Genomic DNA, 13,716 nt, shown 5'->3' with positions numbered 1-13,716 from the left:
GCCGGGCTTTAGAAAATACAGTTAGAGGTTCAAAGACGGCTTGGGGTGTGGACTGTACCCGAAAGAGAGTAGAGACTGTAAGTACTGTCTGAATGGAGGGTCTCAGGTTCCTTTTCTTTTCTTTTCTTTTCTTTTCTTTTCTTTTCTTTTGTCTTTGAGGGTCTCATGTAGTCCAGGCTAGCCTCTAACCTTGTACATAGCTGATTTTGAACTCCTGACCCTCCTGCCTCTACTTCCCAAGTGCTGGGACTACAGGTACAGAACCCTGTGCCTGGCTTAGAAGGACGCGTGTAGGGGAACACAGCTGCCTCACTAAGGCTTAGAGGAATGGGGACCCTGACTGAAGTCCCCTGTCTATCTAGGTTTCTACTTAATCTTTGTCTTTCTTCTGCCCCATCCCTCACTCTCCTCCCTTTGTCTGTCTGCCTCTCTCTCTCAAGTCCCACCCAGAATTCACATGCTATGGGTCTAGTCACATCAGAAACTCTCTGCTTCTCCTTCAAGTTGGGTTTCAGAATTTTGCCGAGTAGCATGGGACCCACCTAGTGACATCCAGGAAAGATAGTTTGAAAATACGAGCAGGGCTATGGGAGACTTACCCAGGAACTTTGGGGTCGGGGGAGGTGAGGTAGATCTCCAGGAAATGCTATCTGCTGTGAAGTCCAATGTTTTGACTTTATTTTTTTAACTTAAAAAAAAATAATATAATTTGATAATATTTTTCCCTGCTCCACTCCTCCCAAATCTTCCCCACAAACTTTATGTTCTTTTTCTCTCTTAAAAAAAAAAAAAGCCAGTCAGTGGTGACCCACATATTCACACATTAATCCCAGCACTTGGGAGGCAGATGCAGATGAATCTCTGTGAGTTTGAGGCCAACCTGGTCTACAGAGTGAGTTCCAGGACAGAGAAACTCTGAAAAAAAAAAAAAGTCTGTTTGGTGCTGGCTAACTGCTCCTAAACCTAAGGCCTTCCCGGAGCATGGCTGATATTCCCAGTGCCACTCCACTGAAGAAAACTGATTTTTCTCCTCTCCCAACAGCTATCCATTGCAAACAGCTTCTTGGTTAGCGATGGGACTTTGCAATCCTCTGATTAAATTGAAATTATACTCTGGAAGAATTGAGTAGAGAGCAGATGACTTGCAAATAAGTGGGAATCTAAGGTGATTTAAAGCAACTGTATTAGTTGTCTGTGTATTTATCCCTTTCCCAAAGCCCCACAGCTCTCAAATCCTGGAAGAATCCATGGTGAAGGGAAGCAGGAGTCCAGAGTGGTTGGGAAATGAGCCCTGAGATTAAGACGCCTGTACAGTGTACTCATGTGTCCCTTAGTGACAGAAAGCTTTCTGAGAAGTACTTGGTTAGGTAGTTTCACTACTGTGTGAGTATCACAAGTCAGACTAGATGGCCAGTCACGGCACCTGGTCTCGTGATTGGATAACAGACACAGTAAATATCACATGGATGTGGCTGCTGTCAGAAAGACCCATCATGCATTCTTGTAAGTCAGAGCACACTCTCAAGTTATTACAAATCAGGGAACATAGTTGTGTCTTGTTAGAAGCATTACATCCAGTACACAATGACATATGGTGTGCTAACACACACCTGGCAAGGTCTGCCTTTACCAGGATCACCAAGACTGTAGAAGTGATGGGAATTCTTCAGCTCCTGGACCATGTAGTTCAGGGATAAAGTCCTTGACTAGTAGATGCAAAGCTCTGAGGTCATTCCCTATTCCTAAGGGAGAGGAAGAGGGAGTAGTGGGGGAGGGCAGGGGAAGGAGGAGAGGTGTTTCAGCTTTGCCTTGCTCTTATGAGACTAGCATCATATTTGTCCAAAACGTGTTGTACATGACTGTATTTAGGATCTGGACCTTGAGGATCTGGACATGTTACATTACCTTCCTGTCCCTCTATCCTCATCTGTGTTCTGAGTGTCATGAGAACTGAATAAGGGAACATATGTAAAACACTTAATGCCTTCAATAACTTAGCAGCGTATTTTTGTTTGTTGGTCTGAATTTTGATTTTGTTAGTTTTGTTTTGTGCTTGTTTTATTTGTTGTTTGTTTGTTTGTTTAGTTGATTTGGTGTTCTGGTTTTGGTTTTTGTCTTTTTCAAGAAAGAATTTCTTTATGTAACCCTGGCTGTCCTGGAACTAGCTCTGTAAACCAGGCTGGACTCGAACTCACAGAAATCTACCTGCTTTTGCCACCTAAATGCTGGGATTAAAGGTGTGCACCACCACTGCCTGGCCTGGTTTTTTTTTGTTTATTTGTTGGATTATGTTTTAAAGTGAGACCTCACTATGCAGCACTGGCTGGCCTGAAACTTGCTATGTAGACCAGGCTGGCTTTGAATGCACAAGAATCTGTGTCCTGAGTGCTGGGATTAGAGGCATATGCCACCACACCCAACATAGCAATGTAATTCTTAATGACAATGAAATAATGGGGAGAAATTTCTATCAGCAGAACTGAACGTACTTGATAAACTTAACAAAAGAAAGATGGATAGGCCCAAGGGCCTGTGGGCAGTTTGGCTCACCAGCTCTCTCTTGTGACTGTGTCGCTGGAGCAGGGGGTTTGGGGAGAAACAGGACCCAGGAAGGTTTGCTGGCGCCACTGGGACTTTAGAGATCAGAGGCCACTTGAGCCACTCACATTCCCTTTTACTCCTAGAGATTTAATATCTACCTACCTAGTAAATGGCCATGATTGAAGAAAAGAAGACAAGAAAAGGAATGGCTTGCAGCTGGCCCTCAGCTTTAGCTAATCAGGGCTTCAATGCTTTTTACACACAAAGGAGACCATGTGTAAAACATTAGCTAAATGCAGATATAAATCTAGTCTTTGACCAGTCCAGACCTAATCAATATACTTTTCCACACCCTTTGAACTTTGAGTTTTCTGGCAATAAACAACAACAACAAAAATCCCAAACCCCATCCAAATCCATAGTCCAGACATCCCAGCTTCAGCTCTCCTTCCGGTCCCACACTGTTGACAGAAGGACTCCTGTTACCACGCTCATTCCAGCGGCGATTCACATTCTTCTGGAAGAAAAAAAAAATAGATGCTTGAAAGACAGAAAATTGCTCTTGTAATCTCTTAATAAGGATTCCTGGACCGGAATACAGAGCCATGAACATGGATTTATGCTTAACCTTCATGAATTCCTTTCCCTCAGTTATTCTCATCAGACATGGTGATGTGCTCATTTAACAAGCAAGGTGAATGGAGAAAGGAGGTCACCCACAGTAAGATTTAGGTTTTTACAAAAACAGAGGGAGTTCTTTTTATTTATTTGTTTTGCGTGTGTGTGTGTGTGTGTGTGTGTGTGTGTATTTTGCCTGCATGTATGTCTGTGCACCACACATAATCTGATGTCTAGAGAGTGAGGAAGAGGGCATGGGATCTCCCAGAACTGGAGTTGTGATCCACCATGTGGGTGCTGGGAATTGAACCCAAGTCCTCTGGAAGAGAAGCCAGTGCTTCTAACCACTGAACCATCATCTCTCCAGTCCCTACAATAAGAAGTTTGATTGAAATATAAACACATTAAGAGTACTTTGTTGGGGCTGGAGAGATGGCTCAGCAGTTAAGAGTACTGGCTGTTCTTCCAGAGGATCCAGGTTCAATTCCCAGCACCCTCATGGCAGTTCACAACTGTCTGTAGCTCTAGTTCCCGGGACCTGGCAGCCTCACACAGACGTACATGTAGGCAAAACATCAATGTGCATAAAATAAAAATAAAAAAATGTTTTTAAAAAAGAGTACCTTGTTGAACTTACAAATTTGTATATACATCATAATATACATCGTGTGTGTGTGAGAGTGAGTGTGAGTGTGAAATGTGTTTGCTTAGCTTCATCAGTTTTAGGTAGAACTAAGTTTCTCTATTTCCTTCCCCAAAATATTTGATTTGGAAAAAAAAAAAACCTCATGCAATTTGACTTGCAGAGTAGAAGGGGAAGTGAGTAGTGGGTGAGGGAACCTACCCGTGCGACAGCCAGTTCCCTGGGAAGATTCACGGCCATGTCTCGAGACCATCCTGAACTCACTCCAGCGCTGGACTCCGAATCACTCGAAGCAAGTGCTGCTGTTTCCAGGGCTATCTTTGCCTCAAAAAGGAGAAAATTCAAGACGTGCAACCTAATCCTCTCACTATCTGGAAAAGAGATCAACCCATTTGTCACAAAACCCGAAAAACAACAGCTAGGTAAATACTTAGGGTAAGTGTCTCCCACCTCAAAATATACACGAGTGGTCGGATGTAATAGGAACAAGGTGGTTTGGGTTGGGGTAACTGAATAACCCACACAAAATATGTTGTGAATTCTTTCAGGGTAGGAGGAATAGATATAACCAGCAATCAATCAATCTCTCTCTCTCTCTCTCTCTCTCTCTCTCTCTCTCTCTCTCTCTCTCTCTCGTGTGTGTGTGTGTGTGTGTGTGTGTGTGTGTGTGTGTGTGTGCTCCTGTGAAAGACAGAGGTCAGGGTTAGGTGTCTTCTGTGGCTCACCGCTTCAGTTTTTGACACAGGTTCCAGAGCTTCAGCCATCTCAGCCAGACTGTCTGGTCAGTGATCTCCCAGGATCCTCCTGTCTCCATCCCCACCAGGTCTGGAGTTGCAGGTGTCTATGTCCTTTCTGGGCACCTCTGTGAGTCCTGGGGATCTGAACTCGGGCCTCTATGCTTGTGGAGCACGCATTTTACCCGCTAGGCTATGTATTTCCTAATTTCAGGCCATGCCCAGCATGAGTATTTTTCTTCCCAGATGCAAAAGCACTTCCATGAAGAAGAGTGTTCACGACTGTATAATTGAGGACAATGCTAAGAAGTTTCCTCGTTTTGATTTGAACGACCAGCTTTATGAATTGGGGCCATCATGCTGTTTTACAGTGTCCCGAGACTCAGCTAGCAGCACCAGTCTTACCTGGGAGAAGCTGCTCAGATGCAAAATCTTGGGTCCATCTCACTCCCTGCCTCACAATCACATCCTAACAGGTGACTCACATACACACTCTAAGTCATCCCCCTGCCTCTGAGATAGACCAGCCTCACTCATCCATGGTCGAATCTTCTATGGCGTGTCCTGTTTGAGTCCTTGAGAAGAAAGAGGAGATGCGCTTATTTAAGAAAGTCTCCGCTCCCAGAGTCAACAGCTTCATCGATATATTCAAGTGTCTATTCTTGGAAACCCTGAAGACGGGGTCATAGGAAGGGAAGCAGACAACGGCTTCAAATTACAGCCTCACATACAGAAAGAGCAGTACAGAAGCTTAGCCCATGAAAGAAGGGAGGAGGAGTTTCACCAAAATATCAGATCCAAAATTGTCTCGGCACTGTGGATGATTTATTACTCTAGAAGCTTAAAGGCTTCTCAGGCCCTGGCTATATTTCATTTCAGTGTAGTAACTTTTATCTAATGCTTCCCTGTGGCCTGAAACGAATGCCTTGGAATTACCACAGTGAAACGGGAGGGTGATTTGTACACTCTTTCTGTAGCCACTCTGTAAGCTCGCAGCAGGACTGGACTCCTACAGTAGGCCACTCTTGGTGGCTTCGTGGCACTCAGCTTGCAGGCCGAAGCTGGGGACTTTGGAGAGTCTTGTGTGTGCATGGTACAGAGGGTCCTCCATATTAGCTGCATCGTGGAATCACCTAGAGTGTGTGTGTGTGTGTGTGTGTGTGTGTGTGTGGTGTGTGTGTGTGTCTGTGTGTGTGGTATGTGTGTGTGTGGTATGTGTAGTGTGTGTGTGTCTGTGTGTATGTGGTGTGTGTGTGTCTGTGTGTGTGGTGTGTGTGTCTGTGTGTGTGTTTGTGGAGTGTGTGTGTGTGTGTGTGTGTGTGTGGTCTGTCTGTCTGTGTCAGTGTCAATGTGGACACATCAAGACCAGAGGCCAACCTTGGGTCCTTGGGTGCCATCCCCCTTGTTCTTTTCATTAGCCTTGGCCTTGCCAATTAGGTGTGACTGACTGGCCACCAAGCCTCAGAGATCCACCCGTTCCTACATGTGCAGGATCAGAATTATAAATAAGTGCCTGCTTCCACACCCCGCTTTTTTTTTTAAATAGGTTCTTTGGGCATGGTGGTCCATGCCTTTAATCTCCTCTATGAGTTCCAGGCCAGTCTAGTTTATGTAAAAAGTGAATTCTGAGTATTGAACTCACTAGACAAGCATTTTACTCAATGAGCTGTCCCTAGCCCCAGATAAAAATTTTCTCAAAACTGCTTTCTTGTGCTACAGTTGACTTACAATAAGCCACAGATATTTAAACAGACAATTGACTGAGCTTTGACATATACTTAAGAAGTCATCACAGTCAAGTACCCACACTCCAGATCTCCAGATTTTCTCATACTTCTTTGCATTCCCCCCCCCCCCCGACCCCATCCTCAACCCCTGACCTGTTTTACTTCACTGAAGATTCGTTGTCTAGGATGCTATAGAAATGGAACCACGTGGTAGGTACATTTTGGGGAGGCAAGGAGTACCTTACTAACTTCCTTTGATCTATGTAATTTTTCTGAGGTTTACCCATGTTGCAGGCATTAACTGCATGTCCTTTCTGTTGCTAAGTACTACCCCATCGTACAGATGAACTACGGTTGGTGTGTGACCATCTGCTGTTGATAGACATTTGGAATGTTTCTTGTTTGGTTCCGTCATGGATGATGCACTAGAAACCTTCATGTACAAAGATGTGAAAATATGTTCAAATGTTTATTCTTGCAAATATGTAGATGTGGGAATGATGAGTTTATTTTTTTAAAGACACGGCCAGACTGTTTCTCAAAGCGGTTGTGCTTTTCTTTGCCCACCAGATGTGCCTGAGTTTCAGCCATTCAACACCCTATGGAAACTGGTATTTCAGTATTTTATTAGTCACTTGTCTTAGCTAAGGTTTACATTGTGCAATGAATCAAACAAACAAACAAACAAAAAATAATACTGAGTTGGGGAGGAAAGGGTTTATTTGGCCTACACTTCCACATCACTGTTCATCATCAAAGAAAGTCAGGACAAGAACTCAACCAGGACAGAGGCAGGAGCTGATGCAGAGGCCACGAAGGAGTGCGGCTTACTGGTTTGCTCCCTGCGGCTTGTTCAATCCACCTTCTTATAGAACCCAGGACTAGGGATAGAAATACTAAAGATGGGAGGGGAGGGCCCTAACGATGGCTCCCCCCATCAATCATTAGTTAAGAAAATGCCTTACAGCTGGATCTTACGGGGGCACTGTCTCAATTAAGAGTTCCTCCTTTCATATAACTCTAGCTTGTGTCAAGTTGACAGAAGATTAGCCACCATGCCACTCTAATAGTATGTACTAGTTAGTACCTCTTTGTGGTAGTCATTTAAATTTCCCTAATGGCCACTATCTTCTAGAGTTCCATTGTTATATCAGAGTGAATGGATAACAATATTGAGTCATCTAATCCATGACAACCAGCTGCATCTACAAGGTTCAGGGAGAAACCCTGTTCTTTTTGTTCTTGTTTGTTTGTTGTTTTTGTTTTTTGTTGTTGTTGTTGCTGTTTTGTTTTGTTTTTCGAGACAGGGTTTCTCTGTAGCTTTGGAGCCTGTCCTGGAACTAGCTCTTGTAGACCAAGCTGGCCTCGAACTCGCAGAGATCTGCCTGCCTTTGCCTCCCAAGTACTGGGATTAAAGGCGTGCGCCACCATTGCCCAGCTCTTATTTTTCTCTTGATTTCTCCTTTAATCTATGAGTTTTTTAGAAGTAAATATATAATTTGGTTCCTAAATAATTGACCATATCCCAGATACCTTGTTTGTGTTCTTTGGCTCCCATTATTTATTTGGGGTGCTGGAAACTGAAAACAGGATCCCACACATGCCAGGCAATCATTGGACTACTGAGCTGCACTCCCAGCCCCAGGGTGGCTCTCTCTTAATTCCACTGGGGTCACAAAATGCATTTGGTTTAACTTTCATCTTTTTTAAATTTTCTAACACTAATTTTATGACCTACAAAGTGTTCTATCTTAGAAGGATATCCTTGCTGGTGTCGATTGGGAAAGGTCTCAGTGTGGCTTCAGTCCCTGAGCTGACAGCGTTGTTCCCATGCCCTGACAGATTGTCTGCTACTTGATCTACTACTATAGAGAGAAGAGGGGTGAGAGAAAAGTATTGAAATCTCCAGACAACTTGTGACTCTGGAGCTCTAGAGTCTGAAACAGTAATGCACAGCTGTAATCCCGGAAGCCTACGCTGGGATGCAGAGAGGAGTGTCCCGAGGCGCTGCGACGGCCAGCTAACCCGGCAAAGGCAGCAGTGAGCAGAAGGTGCTGCCTCAAACAAGCAAGAAGGTGGAAACCAACACCGCAGGTTGACCTCTGACCTCCATGTTTGCCCACTCACACAAACACTCACACACACAGAAACGTGCGCGCAGGCACACACGCATGCACACATGCGCACGAGGAACTGTAGTTCTGTTTATTTCTCCTTTGTGTTTCTGAGCATCCTCAGGGCCTGGTCACATACTCTCCCAGTTGGTCCAGGCTCTTCTGCAGGCACAAACCAGGCATGGGATGTCTTATTAACTCACCAAAGATTTGAATGTGCAGCCAGGCATGGGGAGCATTTTCTTACATAGTCCCAGAGGTAGGTTGAAGAGATGGGGAGGTGAATAGTGGAATTTACTAGAAGCTGGGAACTAAACTGGGCTGCTCTAAACACAGTCTTATCTAATCTGTGTGGCTGCCTTTGAGTAGGCACTATTGACTCTCACTTTAAAGAAAATGGTTGAGTTGTCCAAGACACATCTGAATGGAATCTAGCAGGGGTGGAAATCTAAGTTTCCTAACTCAGAGCCAACCTATCACATTTGTTTCCAGCCCTCCCCCACCCCTTCTCCCTCTTGAACTTTGGCTCAAAGTCTATTTACATTTCTTTTTCTTCTTTTCTTTTCGGGTGGTTTCTCTGTATAACAGTTCTAGCTGCCCTGGAACTCAATCTGTAGACCAGGCTGTTCTCGAACTCACAGAGATCTGCCTGCCTCTGTCTCCCGAGTGCTGGGATTAAAGGGATGCATCACCACTGCCCTGTCCCATTGACATGTCTGTCCTGATCTGCTAATACACAGTTTGGGGTTGTGGGAAGAGCCACCTCTAACCCAAACGCTCTAAGTGTTCACTGGACCTACCTTAGATTTTGTACCCTGGAGATGAACCCAAAGTTTTTCATCTTTCTCTTCCAGGACCTAAGTGTCTTGCTTCAGCTGACCACACGGTAATCATCTGTCTGCCCTTTTCATGTTCCGTCCATAATCTAAGGTTTAAGTCAGGCTGTGATTAACCCTGACACACAGGCTCTTTCCCAGAAAACCCTTCCAGGCTACAGACGGCAAAGCTAGCTGTCTCACTCGATTAAAGACTGGCTACCAGGATCGGAATTTGGCCCTGAGCTACCCTAAAAGACAAAATGATGAGAGAAGATTATCTTGGGGGAAGGTAAATGTGTTTCCTGTGTATAAAAGCTGCTTTGTGTTACATTGAGTCTATGTGCTGTGTCTTTTTGTCACATTGGTTTTTGTTTTGTTTTTTGAAACAGGGTTCTCTTGTGTAGCTCTAGCTGTCCTGGAATTCGCTCTGACTCTGCCTCCGGAGTGCTGGGATTAAAGGTGTGCACTGCCACTGCCCTGTGATTCTTTGCTTTTGTATGCTTGTGGTGTGTGTGTGTATGTGGACATGTTTGCATATGTGTATGTATTTGGGAATGCATATGTGTGTGCATGCATATGGAGGGCAGAAGCTGACATTGGGTGTCTTCCTATATAACTCTCCACTTTATCCTTTGAGGCAGATTTCTCACTGAGCCTGATACTCATCAGTATGACTGATTAGCTGGCTAGCCAGCCCCAGGGATCCTGCGGTTACAGCCTCCCCAGATCTAGTATTGCAGATGCTCTGGCTGTTTAGATGGATACTAGGGGTCTGAGATCAGGTCATCACCGTGGATGCTAGGAGTCTGAGATCAGGTCCTCATTGTGGATGTTAGGGGTCTGAGATCTGGTCCTCACCGTGGATGCTAGGGATCTGAGATCAGGTCCTCATGTTTGCACTTCACTCTCTGAACCATCTCTCCAGCCTGGTTTGTTTTTTTGGTTTTCCTTCCTCCTTCCTTCCTTCCTTCCTTCCTTCCTTCCTTCCTTCCTTTCTTTCTCCTTCTCCTCCCCCCCTTTCTTTTTTAGGTGTGTGTGTGTGTTTGTGTGAGAGAGAGAGATTCAAAATTGCAATATACTATGATCAATTAATTTCACCAAGGATTAATTTTTAAAAATCAGAAATGCCCATGCCTGAGAGGAGAACAGAAGGATTACAAGTTTGAGGCCAATTCGAACTGTAGCCAAACCCTGTCTCAATCAATCAATTCATCATTAAATCCACAATGATGTGAGTCATTCCCCTAGGTAAATTGTTCAGCTGCCTCCAGGGAGAGGGGAGAACAGAAATAAAGAGTAACTTTAAAGACCATGTTCATGTGAGGAGGTGCAGGAAATGTCGTCAGAGTTTTCTGTCCCACCAGCCAAATAACCACACAGAGACTTATTATTAATCATAAATACTTGGCCGATCACTTAGATTTGTTTTTTAACAAGCTCTTATAACTTAAATTAACCCCTTTCTATTCATCTACGTGCTGCCCCAAGGCTTGTTTACCTCATCTATGAACTTCCCATGTTGCTTCTGGCACCTCTGGCTCCCGACTCCTGTGACTCCCTGACTCTCCTGCCCAGCTCTTGGCCAATCAGCTTTTTATTAACGATGAGAGCAACACATCTTCATAATGTACAGAAGGATTATTCCCCAGAAAGGAAAAAATGTTTGAGGTACATTTTCCGCTCTTTATCTCTCGCTCTCCCCTGTCCCCTTTGCTCCTCTTTGTAAATATTCAGCATGAAACCGCTTCCGGTTATATTTCCTGTTGAGGTAAAGTACCCGGGCAAAGTAATTTGAGGAAGGAAGTGCTATTTTGGCTCACAGTTAATTACGACAAAATTATGGTGATAGGAGCTTCAGGCAACTGCTCAAGTTGAGAAGGCAGAGAGAGAGATGAATGTGTTTGGTTCGCTGTTTCCTTTCTGTGGAGTCTAGCATCCTAGCTAGGGAATGATGCCGCCCACAGTGGACACATCTTTCTACCTCAATTAACCTAACCACAACAACATCCCACAGACCTGCTCTGTCTTCCTAGATGATTCTAGATTTCATCGTACTGACAACTGAGTTTAACTATCACAACACCCCACCCTCAAATTGTTTTCTTTGACCTATTTTCTATATATTACCTTCAGATCGCTTTACCTGGGTTATGAAGAAGACACTTTTTTGGTGAAAACAAGCCCCAGCTACCCTCCTGTCTCTGTCACCCTTTCCCCACAACACTGGGTTTGTAGGCACATGTATGAGCATGTTCAAATTTTTAAAGGGACGCTGGGATCTTCAGACTTGGGTCCTCACACTTGTTCAGCAAACTCTCTTACACACCGAACAATCTCTCCAGACCTCTGTGTCATATCTTGATTGATAAAATTAATTACAATGTATTAAAGCAAAGACATTTAAGCCAACCATGGAAGTACACACATGCACCCCTTGTATTCAGAAGGCAGAAGCAAGACTATAGAGAGTTTGAGACTAGCCTAGGCTACGGGACCCTGTCTCAAAAAAGAGGGGTCCAGGGAAAGATAGTTCCTAAACCATCACTAACTCTCTGTTCTCATAACTTGGAATAGTCCAAACTATGTAAGATTATCCCATTCTTCATGTCACTGAAAATCACCCCCCTCAAAAAAAATCCACCCTCATCTCATATAAGGAGCCTGTGAAGAAGTCTTCAGAACCTCAAGAATCAACTCCTGGTGCAAACTAAAGACCTACCTCCTGAGCCTAAGGTGCCTTAGATGCCAAGAGAGAGATACAACTTAAGCAGCAGCAGGGTTGTGGAGAAGGGTCCAAGCAAGAGAAGATGGAAACATCACTGTCACAGTTGTCCTCTGCAAATGGTTTCTGCAAGTCAGGTTAAGCGAGCCAAATGGAAAGCCAAACACAGACAACAGCTGTCGAGGATGTCTCTGTAGACATGGAGCTGGGTGCGGTCACCCCCACCCTATGAGCCAATGACCCGGCTGAGAAGAGAGCTTCCCATATTGCATTCCAGCCCTCCCTGCTGGGCTTCGTGACCGTGCTAGAAACTGGCTGCAAGCTACATGAAAGTACTGCACAGTCCCCTTTCAACAATATTTCCCCAGAGACACTAAACTTCAGAGAAGCCATCCAGACGGCCAAGATGCAGGAATGACCTCAAGTAGCCACTCAGTCCTGACCGTAGCCAAGACTATGAGGTGTGAGTCAATGCCAATATCAGTACCAAAGGGCTGAATGGAAGTGAATGTCTTCCATGGGTCTTTCCTGCGTTGCACAAGTCAGGAGGCATCCCTGTTCCCTTCCACGACTTCCCAGCAGCCCTGAGTACGGCACCATGGAGCAGAGGCTCTTCATTGCTCACTTGTCCATCCTTTATCCTGGAAACCCTGATGACTCCATCCTCCAGGAAGAATCCGTCAAGCTCTCTTTGTTGAAGTCACCCTGCAAAAACTCCCTCATCAAAGTCTCCACGTTAAGATCTCTGCTTCCCTACTTAACCACAGACTCAAAACTGGATCAGATATTGACTTCCGTTTCCTTTCTCTCCTAGCTTTTTAAATCACGAAAAAAAATTCCAGACCCACCCAGTGAGAGAGAAATGTACACACAAGAGACAGCTCTCTTCTTCTCCCCTGTGGGTACCAGGGGTCAAACTCAGGACATCAAGCTTGTTGGCAAATGCCTTTACCCACTGAAACATCTCTCCATCCCTTAACTGAACTGTGTGTGTGTGTGTGTGTGTGTCCCTAACTGTCCTGGAACTCGCTCTGTAGACCAGCCTGGCCTCAAACTCACAGAGATCTACCTGCTTCTGCCTCCCAAGTGCTGGGATTAAAGGCGTGTGCTGTCACTGCCCAGTTCTTAACCGAACTTTTAAGAAGCATACCAGAAATGGAGCATCGTTTCATTCATAAGTATACCAGAAATGGAGCACCGTTTCATTCATAAGTACTTCAGCATCCATCTCCAACTATTAAGGGCTTTTTTTTCCTCTAACAACCTCAGCAGGAGCTACTATTTACTTAATAGCAACTGGTTATCTATATTAATTCAATGGACCTCTTTATACTTTTTAGTTCATGAAATTTCAGTCAACAGAGCAATACTTGGGCTTATAAACTCCCCTGGTCAGAAATGCCCTGGCCCTAAGAATACTGGCATTTGCATTTTCCTAGTGAAGAGAGGGGCTTGGGCAACCTAGAGTAAGCGATAGATGGGAAGCCTACAGAGCTTGGAGGGGGAGGGGAAGGTGACTGGCAGGCATGGGATGGGGACTGGTTTTGTTTCGCTCTCCTTTAAATCCTCAGGATACTTCAAAAGGGCATTGGCATAACTTCCTTGTCTGTGCATTTATCATTTAAAGGACTATTGACAAGCTCCAGGTAAAGGAAGTGCCTTAAAAACAGACCCTGTTCTTCAGAAGCATTCTGGGAAAATTCAGTGTCTGCGTTCAGTGTATGGAACCAGCAGGAACTGATCTTCACACACAATAATCAGAGTGAAGAGTTTTTATTTTTTTAATTTAATCTTTTTCT

General features: G+C 44.6%; 1 long non-coding RNA gene across 1 annotated transcript; it reads left to right on the top strand.

Moving 5' to 3' along the window:
- The first annotated feature begins 2,896 nt into the window (after nucleotides 1–2,896).
- LOC126504060 (uncharacterized) lies at nucleotides 2,897–9,659 on the top strand. Its single transcript, XR_007592480.1, has 4 exons — nucleotides 2,897–3,235; nucleotides 3,966–4,237; nucleotides 8,106–9,484; nucleotides 9,585–9,659. It is a non-coding gene; the product is annotated as an uncharacterized lncRNA (long non-coding RNA).
- Nucleotides 9,660–13,716: the final 4,057 nt, after the last annotated feature.

This window comes from Alexandromys fortis, unplaced genomic scaffold (assembly GCF_014885135.2).
Source record: "Alexandromys fortis isolate MF-2015 unplaced genomic scaffold, M_Fortis_MF-2015_v1.1 scaffold_42, whole genome shotgun sequence".
NCBI classification, from domain to species: domain Eukaryota; kingdom Metazoa; phylum Chordata; class Mammalia; order Rodentia; family Cricetidae; genus Alexandromys; species Alexandromys fortis.
The sequence above is the reverse complement of the archived record's forward strand: the minus strand, read 5'-3'. Positions and strand labels throughout refer to the sequence as shown.